We start from the raw sequence: 20,650 nt of genomic DNA, 5'->3' as shown, positions 1-20,650 counted from the left end.
TAACAAGTACACATGAGGCTATTGCTAGACAGATGGGAGCGGTATACATCCACAGCGTGGATAAGTTGTCTCAAAAGGATGGTTGGCCATTAATTTGCAAGATGGTGTTTGAGGAAGACGAGGAAGAAGATATGCAGGTGTTAAGTGATGTCGGGATGAGAATTGTAGAAAAATGTGATGGCCTTCGCTTGCTCTTCGGACTGTTGGAGGGGTTCTTCGAACAAAGGAGAAAAGGCATTCAGAATGGGAAAAAGTCCTCTTTAGTCCAGCATGGTCATTTATGAAACTTCCAAAAGAGGAGATGAGCCCGTTGTACTTGAGCTACTTGGATTTACCGCCTCCTCTGAAGCAATGCTTCACCTCCCTTTCGTTATTTCCTAAGGACTACCTAATTTTTGAGAGAACTTTTGCCAATAGTTGTATTACAGATGGCTTTGTAACATCCGAAGACAATACGCCCTTGGAAGATGTGGCAAAAGGGTATTGGAAGGAGTTGGTGCAAAGGAACCTTCTACAGCCAGATCCTTATTGGTATGATCAATCAGGTTGCAGGATGCATGACCTCCTGCGATCTCTAGCTCAGCATATAGCAGGGGATGAGTGCTTTGTTGGCGATGCACGAGTATTTGAAAACAAGATCAAGTCCTCCTCTTCATCAATAAAACTATGCCATTTGTCAATTGTAGATGAAAACTTAGAAACCATACCTGACTTGATAATGAAACATACATCCTTGAGGACCGTCATTCTTCCATACCCCACTTATTCGCAATCTTCCAGAAGATCTCTTCAGGAAGCTGAGGAGATTAAGAGTCCTAAACTTAAGTAAAACAGTCATTGGTAATCTCCCAACTTCCTTGGGAGATCTTGTGCACCTTAGACGTCTTGATCTCTCTCATACTAAAATAAGAGAGAAACCGGAGAGTATAGAGAATCTTAGAAATCTCATATTCCTGACACTCGAGGATTGTGAATATTTGCACAACCTCCCTAATGGTGTCGTGGGGTTAATAAATCTAAGGATTCTATACGTCTGTGGTGCACCACTTGATGGTCTACCTATGGGAATAGGGAGACTAGAACAACTACGTTCGCTCTGGGGATTTGTAGCGAATGGTAGCGAGGGGCATCAAGACAAGAGGTTCTTCACCTTGAAAGAGTTGAGATCCCTCTCCCAACTCAGGTCTGTTAAGATGGTCAAATTGGAGAGGGTATCAGACAGGGCTGAAGCAAAAGCCGCTGCACTTCAAGCCAAGCCCCATCTCTTCTGCCGAGCAGTTCTCCTGTAGAATTTCTGATGTATTTTTTTTCTTAATTTGTATTGCATGCTACCGAGCAGTTCTTCTGATGTGCTGCAGTCTCGTGCAAATGAGTACGAAGAGGAAGATATTAAGAGAATAAGGGAAGTATTCGAGGAGCTATGCCCACCGCCATGCCTTTGAAAGCTTGAAATCAATGGCTACTTTAGCCGTGAGTTTTCCAGCTGGATGATGACACCCTCCTCGTCATCACTCCGCAACCTGCGAAGGATGGAACTGAAGAATTGTGCTCTATGCCAACAACTTCCACCCTTGGGTATCCTGCCACAACTAGATTACCTCTGAATTTCAGGTGCTTCTGAAGTCACGAGCATCGGGCCTGAATTCTTGTTGCTGGCGGACTCTTGCTTCTCTCCATGCTTCCCCAAACTAGAGACACTTGGATTTAGAAACATGACTAATTGGGAAGAATGGTGGTGGCGGTGGGAGGATGAGGACAACCAGACGACATCGTTGCTACCTTCTCTTAACAAATTGATCATTGATATGTGTCCAAAGTTGAGGTCTCTTCCGGAGAGCCTCCTCTGCTATGCCACTGCACTGAAGGAGTTACGAATTAGAAGTGCCCACAGCTTGAGAGAAATACAAAACCTTCCCTCTCTTACAGAATTGATCTTCCGGACAACCAGACAACATCATTGCTACCTCCTCTCAAGGCATTGAAAATTAATGGATGTCCGAAGTTGAGGTCTCTTCCGGAGAGCCTCCTTTGTCATGCCACCACCTTGAAGGAGTTATATATTGATGGTGCCCACAGCCTGAGAGAAATACAAAACCACCCCTCTTTTACAGAATTGATCTTGATTAGCAACTCAAGTTTGGAGAAAGCGTCCAACTTTCCTAGACTCAAACACCTAGGCATTTACGATTGTGAGGAATTGAAGTTTGTGGAGGGTGTGGATGCCGTGGAGCACATACAGCTCCCTGATCGAGAAGCAGAAAAGTCTCTCTTAGAATGGTTAGTGGGTGCTGGTGAAGAACAACCTTGCTTCCCTTCCCTCCACAAGTTGACTCTCTCCAACAAAATCTATCGCCGAGGGCTGCCTGATTGGCCTCTGATCTGATGGCACATCACCCACCTCATGTTGAAGTCATCAGCAAGTATGGGCCAATGGCAGTCAACGCTATAAGAAAAAGGTCAGAACTGGTTTCCACCTCTGTTTCTCCTTTCTTTCCTCTTTTTGTAGTTATAAATGGAAGATAATTGGCAAATAGGCCCATCAATTTAATCTTCATATTTGGCAGCTGCTTCTGCAAGCTAGAGATGAATGTTATACTACTTGGCAACAATTTGATACTTTACATCATTCTCATCCTTTCAGGTACATATTCTCATGACCTTACCTTCAAGAGAGGATATCTGAAACCAGTTGGTGTCTTAAAATTGCTCAAACAGAAGTGGGAATCATGCCATCATTAGGACGGATTTCTTAGTTTTACCGAACCCAATCAGATATTGTTTTCATGATGTGGTCTGATATCTATCTGACCTTAATTTTCTTCTTTTCTTTCACAAGCAGATTGATATCTCGGTAGCGGATTGGCACATTCTCCTTCAACACCAGTGTGTCTCGTCTTAACAACATCAAACAACAGCATAATGACATGCAAAAAGAAGTTTGAGAGGTATTTTTTTGATCTATCATCCTGTTTGTTTTTATGTCCTTCCTTTTGCTTTTGTATGATCTAGCAGGCCCAACAGACCAGCTTTAAGTCCTTGTTTCTGAAGGCTTCCGTCCAAGTGTATTCGTGGCTGTGGTTCCAGCACAGTCATATATAGCACAAGCAATTACCCATCTACGGTATGAATTCTAAAATCCACTTGTTGGAAACATGCATTTGTTAGCCTAGATGCACAAATATAATTGATAAATTAAATATTTCTAATATTCAAAAATAATAAATAAGAAAAATAAACTAGCAAATAATTAACTTGACAATATAATAATAAAATGAAGAAAGAGAGAGAAGATGGCTTGTGGATCGAAGCACGCTGATGCGCTGTCCCATGAAAGTTTATGCCCCCCACGTACGGGTCTGCTGGCACAGATGTCACGCCCCGAGCCCGAGGCGCGGCAGACGCCGCACGCCCGCACGGCGGGCCGCGCAGGCGTGCAAGGCATCGGAACATGTCGGAGTAAATACAGATGTTCAAAAATAACATAATTATTTAAGTTGGTCAAAAGCAGTCTTACAAAATTTCAAAATAACATTTGCCAACATAATTCAAATATTCAGACTAATCTAAAATGCTAATAACTGAAGGAATAATAGCGCAAATCTAACGCACTCCCCAATCCCGTACGATCAAGCCTCTAGATCTGAAAAATAGAGAAAAATAAAATAATGAGCTACACTAGCCCAGTAAGCAACAAAATACCCCTAAGTGGGGTCAGAGCATATCAGATTAAAATACAGGATGATGACTGGAATAAATCATAAATAACATCGTTTTACTATTTTCAAAACTTATTATCATTTTTTCAAAAAAAAACTCTGATACCAGAATCTCAACATAATAGGCTACGACCACGTAACCCAGTGGCATGGGTTGCACAAGGTACCAAACACTACTATTATTAAGCACCGGTGGTACGGTGTCCAAATATCACTATTCTAATCACCGGTGGTACGGTGTCGAAACCGGTTTCTCACAGATTACAAGTTGACAGGTCCAACGTATAATCCCTATTGGCGGGACCAGAACAGAGCAGAACAGATCATAGCCATGCTGAGAATGCATATATACAGAAAAATAGATTTCATAAATTATCCAGTTATATTTTACGGATTTCAGAGCATATAACAAAATTTTCAAATGAAATTTAATATGTCAGACCCATTTTACAAAACATATTTCGAAATTAATCCACTAATAATTATTTTACCAAATAATTTCAAAAATACACTTTGAAGCATTAAGTTACTTACCCCTTCTCGCTTAACCCCTGCTTCATATAGGCAGATCAAGTTCACCTGTTTAAATTTAATTAATTTCTTGTTTATTTCGGAGCTGAGCAAAATTCAGAAATAATACTACTGGGCACGGTCCAACAGGATCCAGAGTTGGCCCATAATGGGCATGGCCCGATAGGGCCCATATCGGACACGACCCAATAGGTCCGCATAGATCCAGCTAAATAGAACCCCCAAGGTTGGCTTCTAATTGGTTTATTTATGCAATAAAATTTATTGCAGGGACTAATACTTAATTACAGAGTACTATTCTATAAAGCTTGAATGGACTAAATAAATTAGTTAAACACCTGAAATTCTCAAATAAATTGTTAATATAAAGGAAATTATACTCTAGTATTTTGTATTCATCAAAATCCATTAGGGGGTCAACAATCTCCCCCTTTTTGATGATGACAAAACACTGAGTATATGCAAAATTTAAAATTTAAACATATACACAGTATTTGTTCAGATGTACAAGTATTATGTTTTGGTTAGAGCTAGATACAGTGTGCATAATTCAATATAGTCAACTTTCAGTTCTATCCTTATGCATAAGTATTGATCTTAGTAGCTCTTGAGTAATTTTGGCATATCAACTGAATTTGAATCAAAAATTAATAAAATATTGATGCTAAAGACAATTGAAAGCTAAATACTTTTTGACTCCCCCTTTCTTTTTCAGAAGGGCAATTGTCTTAAAGCCAATATTCTTCAATTTTATCTTTTCTAATTCAACTTTTAAGTATGAGTATAAATTTTGTATTTTGCATTCCATATATTGGTTCTACTCCATATACTCCATATATTGGTTCTATATATTGGTTCTACTCCCCCTTTTTGTCATCAACAATGAAGGGGACAAATTTTCCTTAGGTACCTAAAACGCAATTCCTATTAGAATTCAGCATATTACCATGAATCACTCAAGGATATTCAAGTTATGCTCCCTCTTTCAGCATTCATTTCTATTAATGAATTCAGCATTCATTTCACTCCCCCTTTGTTTTGGAATTCATTTCAGACCTTTCAAATGCAGTTATTACAGGTTGTGCTCCCCCCTTTTTTATATGCATTGTCAAGTTGGGAAAGGAGTAATATGATTGCACATTGTTAAGTTTGATCATTCAAAGCATCAGAATTAGAAATAGCACAGAATTAGAAACATACACAAAGTTTCAAAAAGAAGGGTATGACCTTCATATTGTATTGCAATCATCTGAAGTCATTACAAGTATTGATTGTTAATACAAAAAAAAGTTTCAAATAAACCTAGGGTTTTACAAAAAGATGAACCCTTGATGTCTACAAAATGTCCCTCACCGGCGACGTTGCTCAATAGCCCTAGCAGCAGCCTCTATAAACCCATTTATTGAATCCAGTAGGGTTCTAAAGTGATCTCCCTGAGATTGATTGAATGCTGCCACTAGTGCTTCGAACTCAAGGGTTGCCCTTTCAATTCTTCCTCTAAGTTGGGCAGCCACAGTGCCCACGTTGCCTCCAGGGCTCGTCAACTCTTGAAGACCATCTAATATGATCTTCAATTCAGCCTGTAGCTCAATTGATCTTAAAGTTTGGCTTGTACCCACGTGAACCAATTCTGACGCTGTAGCTTCTATCTGAGCTTTGATTTCCTTCAATTCTTGTAGGAGAGCTTCATGTGAGGTACGGATGGGGGCCAACTCAGCAGAGATCATTGATCTCATCTCTTCCCTCATCTGCTGGCATATCACAGATGCTAGAGTGTGCATCTGTTCCTCTGATAAGGTGAATGATCCACTGACTGAAGGAGGAGGAGGCACTGAGGTGGATGGTCCAGCCGAGCTGGAAGGTACATCGGGGAAGGCCATAGGGCTATGTGGAGGAGAGAGGTGGTCAGGCTCCTGATGTGGGATCTCAGGCTCTATGGTTTGGGATTTTCTTTTAGGGGCCTTAACCCAAGACCCATCTTTCTTGTGAAACTCCATCCTATGCAATGTGCTCTCATTGTAGTAGTCGGTGTTTCTTAAAGGTTTTTTCTGGCTCATTTTCAGGAATTGGAACCTTAAAATGTTTGAACAGTTGGGTGAAAACCATCCCATATGGTATGCTAAACCTAGAATACCTATGACATATGGAGATGTAGTTCAACATGAGCCTCGGGAGGTTTAGGGGAATCCCTAGCAAGATATGGTGCATAATAGCTAAGTCTCGCTCCGAAACGAAATCGAAGTGACCGGTTTTTGGAAACAAGACCCGGTTAACTATGCTCAAAAGCAATCTCATTTCGGCATTGAGGTCTTGGGACTTCACTATGTCAAGAGGGTCGCAGTCCTCTCTTCCTAAAAGTAGGTTTAGGGCAATCTCTCTTTGGGGATGTGAGGTCGGAGCCTCACCGTATTTGGGGATTTGTAGCAAGCTAGATAGGATGTCCTCATTGATTTCTATCAATGTGCCTCGGACATATCCGGTGTACCCCGAGTCCCCTAAGGCCATATTGCTAAACATTTCTCTTACTAGGCCGGGATAGGTTGAAATATTTAGGGAACATAGATGTTCCCAACCTTGGGCACGGAGTCTCTCCCTAATAGAGAACCCCTCATTAGCTAAAAATTGGAAGTCTATGTATCTACCTGTGGTTACTGTGCGATTCGCACAGGAGAGGGTCACGGTTGGCGGAGCAACCGGAGGAGACGGCGCGGAGGGCTCTTCCCTCCGTTCCTCGTCGTCGTTCGCTACCCTAGGACGCCTCCCACCCGTTCGCCTAGCTTTCTTAGGTGCCATGGATTGGAAATCTAGGGAAATGGGGAGAGATTTTGGTTCGGTTTGTGGTGGAGAGAAAATGGAGGCTAGGGTTTGTGTTTTGTTGGGGACGAAAGAAGGTAGCTCGGGTCGGCTCGAGCTGTTTCGACCTAATTTAAAAACTTTCATTCGGTCTCCGAGACGTCTTCGCGACTAATGCGAGACGTCTCGCCTGGGGGACGTCTCTGTGATTTGCCAGAGACGTCTCCGGCACTGAAAAATTTCAGAATGATTTCTATCTTTTTCCAATTTATTTTATTCAACCACAATAATCAACGTGATTTCTTTTGGTGAATATAGAGTGAGTTTGCTTGTGATCCTTCCCTTCAATAATACATCCTACAAAAGTTTTTATAATGATTTTTGAATTATCAATATTGAAATGAGGAATGTTTGACCAAGTTTCGAATGCCTATGAAATAGGCTCGGAAAATATCTCCATGAAGAGTCCAAGGGAGGGTAACCATCCTCCGGAAAGTCAAACAATTCGTCATTTAACTTTGATAGATTCATGTTTTCACTTAATAGATACTAGGTTTGCTATTTGTGACCTTAAGGTGTATTATTAGCTTGAGTAGCATTCACATGTATCTCTAGAGCTTACAAAGCATTGCATATGCTTGACAAATTAAATCATTTAAGCTATAGAGTTGAAGTCAATACATGCTTGCATTACAAATTCAATCTACTTGCTAGGATCATACAAGCACAAAGCATTCCTTAAAAAGTTGAACCTATCTTTACAAAGGAGCTTTGTAAAGATATCGGCCAATTGATTTTCAGTACATACATATTCAATCATCACATTATTTTTCAGCACATGATCCCTTATAAAGTGATGCCTAATCTCTATGTGTTTTGATTTAGAGTGTTGGACAGAATTTTTTGTTAAATTAATTGCACTTGTATTATCACATCTAATTGGTATGTTGTCCATTTTGATACCGAAATCTTCAAGTTGTTGCTTAATCCAAAGAACTTGGGCACAACAACTTCCAGCTGCAATGTACTCAGCCTCAGCTGTGGATAAGGCAACTGAATTCTGTTTCTTGCTAAACCAAGAAAGCAAATTAGCACCCAAGAATTGACATGTGCCACTTGTGCTTTTTCTGTCGAGTTTGCACCCGGCAAAATCAACATCGGAATAAGCAATTAAATTTATGTCAGATTGTTTAGAATACCATAAGCCTACATTAGATGTCCCTACTAGATATCTGAATATTCTTTTAACAGCTTGCAAGTGTGATTTCTTAGGACATGCTTGGTATCTAGCACACATGCAAACACTGAATAATATGTCTGGTCTACTAGCAGTAAGGTAAAGTAAAGAACCTATCATACCTCTGTACAATTTGCAGTCTATACTTTTACCTTTTTCATCTTTGTCAAGCTTGCAACTTGAGCCCATGGGTGTGCTGATTTTCTTTGCATCCTTCATCTTGAACTTTTCCAACATTTCCTTGATGTATTTGGACTGACTGATGAAGATGCCTTCCTCTGATTGTTTTATTTGTAGCCCAAGGAAGAAGTTGAGCTCACCCATCATGCTCATTTCAAATTCTCCCCGCATAAGCTTAGCAAACTCTTGACAAAGACTATCATTAGTAGCTCCAAAAATTATATCATCCACATAAATTTGCACAAGCAATAAGTCATTCTCTTTTCTTTTAATGAAGAGGGTTTTGTCTACATTTTCTCTCTTAAACTTATTTTCAATTAGGAAATTACTTAATCTTTCATACCATGCCCTAGGGGCTTGCTTAAGTCCATACAATGCTTTATACAATTTAAAAACATAATCTGGATGTAAGTGGTTCTCAAAACCTGGAGGTTGTCCTACATAAACTTTCTCCATTATATAACCATTTAAAAAGGCACTTTTTACATCCATTTGATAGAGTTTGAAATCCATGAAGCATGCATATGCCAAAAGTAGTCTAATAGCCTCTAACCTAGCAACAGGAGCAAAGGTTTCATCAAAATCTATTTCTTCCTCCTGATTATATCCTTTGGCCACTAGCCTAGCTTTGTTTCTTATTACTATTCTATTTTCATCTAGTTTATTTCTATATACCCACTTGGTGCCTATAATTGAAACATTAGGGGGTCTTTTCATTAGAGTCCAAACTTGATTTCTTTCAAATTGGTTTAATTCCTCTTGCATAGCATTTATCCAATTTTCATCTTTTTCGGCTTCTTCTAGTGATTTAGGCTCTATCTGTGAAACGAATTCAAGATAATTACTAGTGTTTCTTAAAGAAGATCTTGTCCTTATCCCTTGTGAAGGATCACCAAGGATTAAATCCCTTGGATGACCCTGTGCATACCTCTATTCCCTAGGAAGATCTTGATTCGTCGCTGGAGGTTGATCTTCTTCATCTAGCTGAATTGTATCTTCTTTGATTTCATCCTCATGTTGTTTTTCTTGTATGGAGAATTCCTTCATTCTGTCTTCGAGTATACCTGCATCACCATCTTCTTCTTTTCTAGAAGAATCTCCATTAGCTTCATCAAAGACAACATGAATGGATTCTTCAACAACGAGAGTTCTCTTGTTGAAGACCCTGTATGCTCTACTAGATGAGGAATAACCTAAGAAGATCCCCTCATCTGATTTAGCACTAAATTTACTTAGATTGTCCTTTCCATTGTTTAAAATAAAGCAGCGACAACCGAAAACATGAAAATAGCTTATATTGGGCTTCTTATTTTTCAATAACTCATAAGGTGTTTTCTTTAAGATAGATCTAACTAAAGCACGGTTTAAAATATGACAAGCAGTATTTATTGCTTCAGCCCAAAAGTACTTTGGTAGATCCGATTCATACAACATGGTACGAGCCATATCTGCTAGTGTGCGATTCTTCCTTTCTACCACCCCATTTTGTTGGGGTGTCCTAGGGGCCGAGAAATTATGATTGATACCATTTTCTTCACAAAATTTTTCAAAATGCTGATTTTCAAACTCGGTACTATGATGATAAGTGCTAAATAATGCATAAATTAATATATTATTCATAGCACTTATCATTATTTTAATTCATATATTTAGTGAATTTAACATAAGAAAATGTGTTCCCCTTCATCATGGCATTATTAAAAATAATTCGAATTTGCTTGATTTTATTGGTCAATTCTAATATGTGCAGATCGAATCGAACTAATTGGGATAATGTCTGAACTAATTTGTGCAGGTTGCGGTTGCAGTTGAACCCATGTCCACGTCACCTTTTAAGTACTTAGAAATTAAGCATACAGCCTTCCGATGTCCACGTCATCTTCCCCATGTGCACCAAGCTTTCTAACTTAGCAAAATAAAAGCCCTTCCCATTGTCTCCCCGTGTCCAAGTCTAAACCCCTCTTAATCCCAGCCTACCCACGGATGAGGTCACACATCACCGAATCCAAATTTTTCCCAGCATTTCTTACCTTCCGCGATGCACCTCATGCATTCTTTATCAACATCCAAACTCCTCCCAGCCGTTCTAACTCCCCAACCATTCCGCTCCCGTCCACAAACGTCGCCCCCGTATCTCCTTCCGAAGTATCTCCCAACCAACTCCAAGCATCCCCTGCTCCACATCACAATCATATCCATGCTTATCCCATGAACCCGAAGCCAAGTCCCAAAGCTCAGCCATAATACCACGAACGGAATCCCAGCACCTCATGCTTCCCCTCAACTTCTCTTCATCTTCCCGAGTTCCATGGCATCCAAACCGGATCCCCAACTTCCCCTGTTTCACGCTCATCCTCTTCTCCGGATCAAGTTCAACAAATCTCACACGAATTCCTCCGCATACGAGTTCCCTAGCCGTAAACTCATCCAACGGCAACAACCCAAACATCCTCAACGTCCCAGCTCCTTCTGCTAGATCCCCCTGATTTCTTCAGCCCGCGTCCGAGCATCTCAACAACCCACCTTCTCCCAGATTCCTTCCACCGTCCGCGATTCATGGAAGACTCTCAACTTCTAAACAAATCCCCTGCTCCCATTTCTTCCGCCCGTGATGCAGCGTCCCAGATCCCAGGCGCCCGTTTCAAACGCAGCCCAGCCATCTCGGAACTGTCACTACCAGCGCCGTCCCCGCGTCTTCAGCGCGTCCCAACCACGTCCCCGATCGCCTTCCATCCCGGAATCCCAGTTGCCAGCCCCTCTCCCGTGATCCAAGATCTTCCGAATTCAAAGATTATATTCCATCTCCCAGCCGAGATCCCAAGCCTCCCCTGCATCCTCATACCGTTCATCAACCTTATCCCTTATCCAACCGATCCCAGTTCATCTTCTCCCCATTCCGTGGTTCATCTCCCAGCCATCAACCGAATCCAAACCCCCAGCCGCGTTCTCCTCTTCCGAACCAAGCTAACCTTCTTTTGGATTAACCCCAACGTCCCATGATCCTCTCCGAGTCTCCTGCTCCCAGCCGAACAGAGCCACGTCGCCAGCCGCGTCCGAGATCCTCTCAGTCCACGTCCTCGCCATCCGAGCTCCAAGCAACCTCCTGCGACTTTGGCGTGATTCATCCTCATCTCAACCGAGAAGAGAGAAGGAGGGAGAGCCTATATAAAGAAGAGTTCTTCTCTTTCGGAGGCATGAATTCCCTCACAGGCCAATCCCACGGGAAGAAAGAAGGAGTGAAGGGAGAGAATACTTTGGCTATTCCGGGAATAACTTCCCATATAAAAAAATGAAGTGCTAAGAGGGAGGTTCTTCAATGGAAGTCGCCGGAGGAAGAAAGAAAGAAGAGCTGGTCGTGACGGGAGCCTGCTGCTGTGCTGCTGCTGCTGTCCTCCACTACATGGAAGCTTAAATTCCTCTCTAGGGCTGGATGCAGCCCTAACAAAGGGATAAGGATTTTATATTTGATTTTATATTCTTGGAGTTGTATGAACTTATTGTTTTTAATGGATATCTTCTTTTGAATCATATTTAATTTCTGTGATTTTAAGTATGATGTTCGTACAACTGTTCTTCATGATCACTAAGTAAATATAAGATAGTCCATGCCTAGGGAAGATGCGATGTGCTGCCACCTTAGATTAGGGTAGACATTTCATGCCAACCGAAGATGGATTATGCCCAAATTACTTTTGTGAATTTTTATTTAAATGCTTATTAGGCTTGTAGCCAATTTGCATGTTTATCCAAGAATAAAATAAAATATAAATAACCCTTGTTCTGATGTTAGTGGTGAATTCCTTGCCCTAGGCTCTCCCAAATTGATATCCTTTTAATTGCATTTTCTTTTATTTAATTGCTTAGTTTAATAGTTTTCACAAATTCTCTTTTTCAAATATTTTTATTTTTAAAGAAAAACAATTATACCCCAATCCCTGTGGATCGATACCCGTAATCACTATCCTACCAGATACGTGCTATTGCGTGGTCTTAAAGTTGACTATCATATGATCACTCCTAATTGCTTTTAGTTTAAGATTAAGTTCATTTGAAATCCTATTATGAAACTTGATAAAAGCGGAAAAGGACTCATCTTTATGTGCAAGAAATGAAACCCATGTAAAACGTGAAAAATCATCAACAATTACAATACCAAATTTTTTACCCCCTAGACTAGCAGTTCTAGTGGGTCCAAACAAATCCATGTGAATTAGTTCTAGGGGTTTTGACGTTGAGACTATGTTTTTAGACTTGAAAGAACTTCTTGTTTGTTTCCCTAGTTGACATGCAGCACAAATTTTGTTCTTTTCAAAGTCTATTTTTGGTAGTCCTTTGACTAGATCTTTTGTAATCAATTTAGAGATTAAATCCATGCTAGCATGCCCTAACCTACGATGCCATAACCAGCTAGTCTCATTGACTTTGGCATCTATGGCTACAAGACATTGGCCATCCTTCATGGTGAGATCATCAAGATCTACCATGTAAACATTTCCACGCCTATGTCCCGTAAGTATGATCTCATTGTCATCTGGACTACTAATTATGCATAGTGAAGATTCAAACGACACTTTAAAGCCCTTGTCACAAAATTGACTTATACTTAATAAATTATGTTTTAGTCTATTAACTAACAATACATTGTCAATAAATGAGGAGGGTGATATGGAAATTTTACCAACGCCAATGATTTGACCTTTAGCATTGTCTCCAAATGTGACTACTCCTCCTTCTTTTGATTTCAAGGTGACGAAAAGGCTCTTGTCACCGGTCATATGCCTTGAGCAACCACTATCAAGATACCACATTCTCTTTTTACTCCCGGCTGCAAGGCATACCTACAAAATAATCATGTGAAGCTCTTAGGTACCCAAGTTTTCTTGGGTCCTTCTTGGTTAGTGTAGTTGGTTCCCTTAGGCACCCATACTTTAGTTGTGTTTTTACCCTTTACAAATGTATTCTTGGTAGTTTGAATCTTTCTTTGAATGCAAGAATAGGCTTTATGTCCACTTTTCCCACAATGAAAGCATGTAGGTTTTTCAGTTTTGATATCTTTTGCTTTCACAAAAAAGTTCTTTAGATATTTTTGTTGTTTGCTAGTTTTGTATCCTAATCTGGCTTTATTAAAAACAGCTCTTTGATTGGATAGGATAAGATTTAATTTTTCAGAGCTATGGATAAATTTTTGCACAATTGGTTTGTACTTGTGTACCTCATCTTTAAGGTCCAAATTTTCTTTAGTCAATTCTTCCTTATCACTTTTAAGGGATTCAACATTTTGTGCAAGTGAGGTATTACTATTGAGTAGGAATTTGACTTTTAGATTTAATTTCTTAATGAGTGTTTTTGCCGTTTCATTTTCAATGCTAAGTTTTGAATATTTATTCTTTAGGTCAATGGTGTTATCATTTTCATAGCTCTCCTTCTCAATCAATAGGTTTTTAATGTCATCCTTTAGTTTTTTATTGGAGGCTTTTAATTCTTTATTTTTTGCTCCTAACATACTACAATCACTCATGAGCTCTTGGAAAGCTTCATATAATTCTTCTAAAGTAAAATCTGTAGTTGAGCTTTGACATACCTCATCGTCGTTGAATGCCATGAAGCATAAGTTGGCGGTCTCTTCCTTCTCTTCTTCGGAGGAGGATGTGTCACAATCATCCCAAGTTGCTTTCAACGCCTTCTTCTTCTTCTTTCCATAGTGCTTCTTCTGTTGAGGGCATTCGGAACGGATGTGTCCCGGTCTCTTGCAATCATAACATATGATTGGGTCTCTTTCTTTTTCTTTTTTCTTTTCCCAATCATTTCTCCCTCCAAACTTCCTTCTTGGGAAGGGTTTCTTTCTTCTCATGAATTTCTTGAACTTCCTTACTATTAAGCCCAAGTCCTCATCTTCACTTTCTTCTTCACTCTCACTGCTTTCTTCTTCACAAACACTCGAAGTAGCCTTGAGTGCTATTGTCTTCTTCTTTGGCACATCTTCTTCATGTTGCTTCATTGTGAGCTCATGCATCATCAATGAGCCCAATAGTTGTTCAAGTCCCAATGTGTTGAGGTCTTTAGCTTCTACGATAGCCGTGACCTTCGCTTCCCAAGCTTTTGGCAAGGACTTGAGAATTTTACTCACAAGTTCTGGGTTAGTGTAAGATTTACCCAAATTCTTTAGACCATTTATTATATCAGTAAAGCGTGTGAACATGCATGAAATGGTTTTGTTAGGTTCCATCTTAAATAACTCATATTTGTGAACTAGAATGTTCACTTTAGATTCTTTGACTTGATTGGTACCCTCATGGGTAACTCAAGCCTATCCCATATTTCCTTGGCGGAACTACAGGTGGAGACTCTATTAAACTCATTCACATCTAGAGCACAAAACAATGAGTTCATGGCTCTAGTATTGAGTTGAACCATCCTACTATCATTCTCATCCCAATCCTCCTCAGGTTTGGGAACTTGAATGCCATTAACCATGTGAGATGGTTCGTGTGGTCCCTTGATTATAACCCTCCACAAAGCATAATCTTGTGCTTGAATAAAAATCCTCATTCTAGTCTTCCAATAGGAATAATTTGTCCCATCGAAGAGTGGAGGTCTATTGGTAGCCTGCCCCTCAGCAGGAACATTGTTGAAGGGTGTTGCCATCTAGATCTTTGGCAAAGACGGTTAGGTCTTCAAGAAATACACAGAGCACCTGCTCTGATACCACTTGTTGCCCAGAGATGGTCACCCAAGAGGGGGGTGAATTGGGTGTTTTAAAACTTTTTGTCTAATTAAAAATAAAACACACAAGTGTATGTGCTAAAGTAAAGATAGAGTTATAAAAACAGTCAATCGCAAACACAAAGATTTATAGTGGTTCAGAGCTTCCACTGCTCCTACATCCACTCCCCAAACACCTTTGGGAATTTCCTCTATAATCAACGATTACAGTCCGGTAGTTTTGCGAGTGCACTACCCAACTCGTTGTTTTATCCCGGGCTAACAATGAACCCTACAATCCCCCAATTTAACCTAGGCTTGGGACGCCTATCCCTTGTTCCAAGTCCCTTGACTGGAACAAGCACAATAATCAAATGTTTTACAAGGATTTAAAAGCTCTTAAGAAAGCAAATATAACAATGAGAAACAATGAAACCCGGAAGAACCCTTTTTGCCGTTGGAAGCGTGGGTAATGGTGATTCTTCCGATGTGGATCGCGTTGGCTTGAATGTGAGCTTTGAATGCCGAGTCGGAGTGAGTAGTTGAGCACGAAATCAGATGGGAAAGCTTGAAAGCACTTGATTTCTTCTCTTGAAAGCACTAACTCCCTTGAACCGCTTTCTCTTTCTTCTCTCTTGAATGATCTTGTGTTTGGTTGGTGAGAAGTTGTTGGAAGGCACTTAAAAGCTCCCTTTTATAGCCCAAAAAGCAATAGATCCGTTAGACACAAAAATATGACCGTTTGAAATTCAAACAAATCTGCAAAAGTGTGTCAGTCGCGTCCCAGGCGCTCCAGAGACGTCTCCGCTTCAACGCGAGATGTCTCGGCTGTATAAAAATTCTTCTGACGTTGTTTGGAGTCGACTCGGCGCTTTACGGGGACGTCTCTGAAGAAGAACAGCTTGAATGCATGTTTTTCTGTTTTTCTGAGAGAGTCGGCTCGGCACTTTACGGGGACGTCTCGGGATGTTTGTACTTTATGCATGGGGACGACTCCGCGACGTCGGGGACGACTCCGTAGCTTTATCAACGAAAAACACGTCCTCTGGAATCCCCTGAGAGAGTCGACTCCGCGCTCTCTGGGGACGACTCGGAAAGTTTGCTTTTTACTCGTGGGGACGACTCCGCGTCCTTCGGAGACGACTCGCGCGCATCCCTTGAAATCGGCCTTTCTGCCGTCTCTGAGAGAGTCGACTCCGCAGAGTCGGGAGTCGACTCCGACCCTGCGAGACGCCTCGCCAGGTGCCGGGGACGTCTCCAGACGTGCCAATTCTTCCTCTTCGTGCCAGAGACGTCTCTGAGACAACCGGAGACGTCTCGGCTGTCCCTGATCTGTTTTCTTCATCTCAAAAAATCTTCAAAAAATTCTTGAAAAATATGGGAACATGCCTAGACATTTCTTACCAATATTCTTAGTTAAACACCTGAAATTCTCAAATAAATTGTTAATATAAAGGGAATTATACTCTAGTGTTTTGTATTCATCAAAATCCATTAGGGGGTCAACATACACTCATAGCAAATTGGCATTTCTTTTTCTTTTTCCTTGTCCCTTTCCTTTTTCTTGCTCAAGCTACCTTGAGAAAGGGCTTCCTTTTATGAAATTTCTTCTTCCCTCTCATAAAATTTCTGAAATTTCTTGCGAGCATAGCCATTCCTTCTTTATCATATTCCTCTTCATCATCAGATTCTTCTGATTCAATTTTCTATTTTGGAGTCATAGACTTCAAGGCAATGGTCTTCTTTTTCTTGACCTCCTCTTCTGAATTTTGCTTCATGGTCAACTCATGGGTCATGAGTGATCCTAGAAGTTCTTCCAATTGTAGTGTATTAAAGTCCTTTACTTCTTGAATTGCAGTTACCTTGGCCTCCCAAACTCTTGGTAGTGACCTAAGAATTTTTCACACTAGTTCAGAGTTAGTATAAGACTTTTCTAAACTCTTTAGTCATTTATGTTTTCCATGAATCGAGTGAACATTTCAGTTATGGATTCTGTGGATTCCATTTTAAACAATTCATACCTATGTACTAATATATTTATTTTTGACTCTTTAACCTGATTAGTTTCTTTATGTGTGACCTCTAATTTATCCCAAATTTCTTTCGCGGAGATGCATGTAGATATTCTATTAAATTTATTTACATCTAGTGAGTAGTAAAGTACATTAATTGCTTTAGCATTAATTGTGCTAGTCTTCTATAACTATCATTCCAATCCATTTCTGATTTAGGAATGATTGTGCCCTCTATACTAATTGTGGATGTGTGTGGTCCTCTAGTTATGATATTCCACAAATCATAATCTAGAGCTTGAATGAATATCCTCATCCTAGCTTTCCAATATGTGTAATTAGTGTCATTAAACAGAGAAGGTCTATTTGTGGATTACCCCTCGCTCATAGAACATCCTACTTGGGTTGTCATGATCTTTGACTCTTGATCGTGAGATCAACAAATACTATGAGAGCACCTCGCTCTGATGCCACTTATTGCCTAAGATGACAAGCCAAGAGGGGGGATGAATTGGTTTTTCTAAATTTTTCAATTCCTTAACTAAATCAATTGATGAGTGAGTGGTTTAGTTAATATTAATTGAGTGCATGTAGTGAAGTTAGAACAATACACAATACAAACACACAAGAAGTATAGTGGTTCGGTGCTCTCCTAAGCACCTACGTCCACTCTCCAAGCGTCCTCTTGGAAATTCACTATAATCCCGTAGATTATAGTTGGATTGTTTTCCGGGCTCACAATCCAAAAACCTTTACACTTTGATTTTTCGGGATCACCAAAAATCTATGTTGGTTTTACGGGCTCACCAACAAACCTTCACCGTTGGTTTTACGGGCTCACCAACAAACCTTACAAAGTAATTAAGAAGAAAGAGTTTGAAACTTCTACAAGAGCAAATATAACAATTTTACACTAATAGAAGAGATGCGAAAATAGTTATCGCTTTGAGGATGCTCTTCTCTTCTTTGCCAAGGTTACTTCACTTCACAATGGCTTGGTGGAGCTGTTGAATGCACACTCAGATTTCTCAACCACCTTCTTTTTGAGACTTAAATGGAGAACCTTGATGAAGGATGTTAGGGCTTGCTTTTACTTGAATGAACTATTGATTTCTTGGCAAAAAAAAATTTCCTCTGATGAATAGTGTCACTTTAAATACTTGCCCACCTCTATTGGTCACTTTCAATTGGTTAGATTTGAAAAACTATCCGTTACTAGCCGTTGGAAGGTCAAAAAATACTTCTGCAAAATTAGTCGTTATGCCCTTGCCCGTACTGGGGTCGATCCAAACTTTTCTGGGGTCGACTCAACTTACTGTCCATTAGGCTTGGGGTCGACCCAACTTCACTGGGGTCGACCCTTGCTACAGTAGGGTCGGCCTTCTCAGGAACCACAGAACCTTGCATTTTCGGCTGTTTTCACTAGGGTCGACTCAACCTTTCTTGGGGTCGACCCATGGTACAGTGGGGTCGACTCAAGCTCTATTGGGGTCGACCCTCTCAGGGATTCTAGAGATGTGGTTTTTGAGCACATATCCTTGGGGTCGGCTCATGTATAGTTGGGGTCGGCTTCACTGGGGTCGGCTCCATCTAGGGTCGGCTCAAGGAAACTTAGGGTCGGCCCTCTCAGTAAATTTCAGAGAGTTGTTTTCTTGAGGCTTGAAGCTGGGGTCGACTCAAGGTTCTTTGGGGTCGGCTCCTCTCCTAGGGTCGACTCAAAGATATATGGGGTCGACTCCACTTACTGTTCATTTGTGCCATTTTTGCAGGGGTGTGCCAGATGGTTCCAAGGTGTGCCGGGGTCGACTCCACTTAAGTTGGGATCGACTCAATCCACACTTTCCTGCATCTTTAGGTTAGACTAATTCATATAATCAATGAAACATATTTCAAGCAATTTTGAGTATATGCTACGTTAGAGCTATATACCCTTAACAATAAAATTACTATTTTGCCCTTAAGAGTATCTTTCACTTGAAACCTTGCTGAATTAAAATTAAGAGTTCTCTATCACTCTTCTACTACAAATTTTATCTCGTTGTCAATCATTGGAAGACGTCCTGATCTCATTCTCTTAATATATCATGAATGTATCGAGGGTGTCGTATTCATTAGTGATGTATCACGTTAAACTAAATTATTAATTTGATATTCCCTCAATGGTTGTATTAATCATCAAAATAACACTATCATCCTCAAACATTACATAGTATTATACAACAGAGCATAATAAAATATATCGAATATTAATATATAAATATATGATATAGGAAACAAGAATACTTTTTCTTACACGGAAGGCAGTTTGATCTGCGACTAGGATTCTTTGTTAAGACTCCAGCAGATTTTTAGATTTATAAAGGGACAAAGTATGCAATTATTATATTTTATTATAGGTATTTTGGTCCAAAAAATAGCTTTCCGACAAAGCTCAAATTAGCTTTTTCGAAAAGCTCCAAAATGGGGCCAGAGTATCCTGACGGTAAGGCTATTGCAGTGTGAAAATATACTTTTTTAAGAAAAAGAAACTATTCTTTTGATTATGCAGGCAGCCAAATTTATCCATCTTCACAATAAGGCTACTGCAATATGGAAGGAATTATTTTAACAAAAATAAGAAACTAGTCATTTTTATTATACAGATAGCCAAATTGATCCTATTACTTTACTCTGTTCAAGAATTACCTATATAGTAGTACACGCATCAAACATTTCAAAGAAAAGTCTAAAAGAGAGAAGGATAAATATATATGCGTGGCCCCCCAACTAAAAACATAACGAGCCCCCATAAACTGAAATGAAAGATGATTTTACAAGGATACCTCATTAAGCATCCTGTGCAATTCATCTCTAGCCTCAACAATACGATGTCTGTTATTGCTGTTGACAGCAAAGATACGGCCCTGGTGTTCTGGAAGTAGAATCTCCATAGAGGACGGATCTGATAATACCAGCGCACAAAAGATCATTACCATCACGTATATGCAAGCCATGAGAAATGTATTTTTTACTTGAGATCTTAAAACCCAACTTGTTCAAGCTGTAGTAGATTGAAAAGAAACAAAAGTGACAGTATATAGAAGCTTTGAACTCTCCCTCCCTCCCTCTCTCCCTCTCTCTCTCTCTCTCTCTCTCTCTCTCTCTCTGTGTGTGCCTGTGGGTGGGTGCACGTGCGTGTGTGTATACATATACGAACCACACTATCTATACGTTGTTGAAAATACCTTAAGAATGCAGTGTTAGTCATAAATAATAACATGCTAAGATTTAGAATCACAATAATGCCGTATTCAAGTTTGAGAGATATACCTGCGGAAGACATATTGAATACGTTCTTCAATCACCTGGAATAATAGCGGCTGGATCTTCCCTTCCTTGCTCCTCACAAAAGATAGCCGTCAATGGGGCAAGCTATCAACCATATGGAGAGGAGAGGGGGACCTAGCCTATATATAGGAAACATAGAGGAGCCTTCCCAT

This window comes from Phoenix dactylifera, unplaced genomic scaffold, assembly GCF_009389715.1.
Source record: "Phoenix dactylifera cultivar Barhee BC4 unplaced genomic scaffold, palm_55x_up_171113_PBpolish2nd_filt_p 000371F, whole genome shotgun sequence".
Taxonomy (NCBI): domain Eukaryota; kingdom Viridiplantae; phylum Streptophyta; class Magnoliopsida; order Arecales; family Arecaceae; genus Phoenix; species Phoenix dactylifera.
This window is presented reverse-complemented; position numbering follows the sequence as displayed.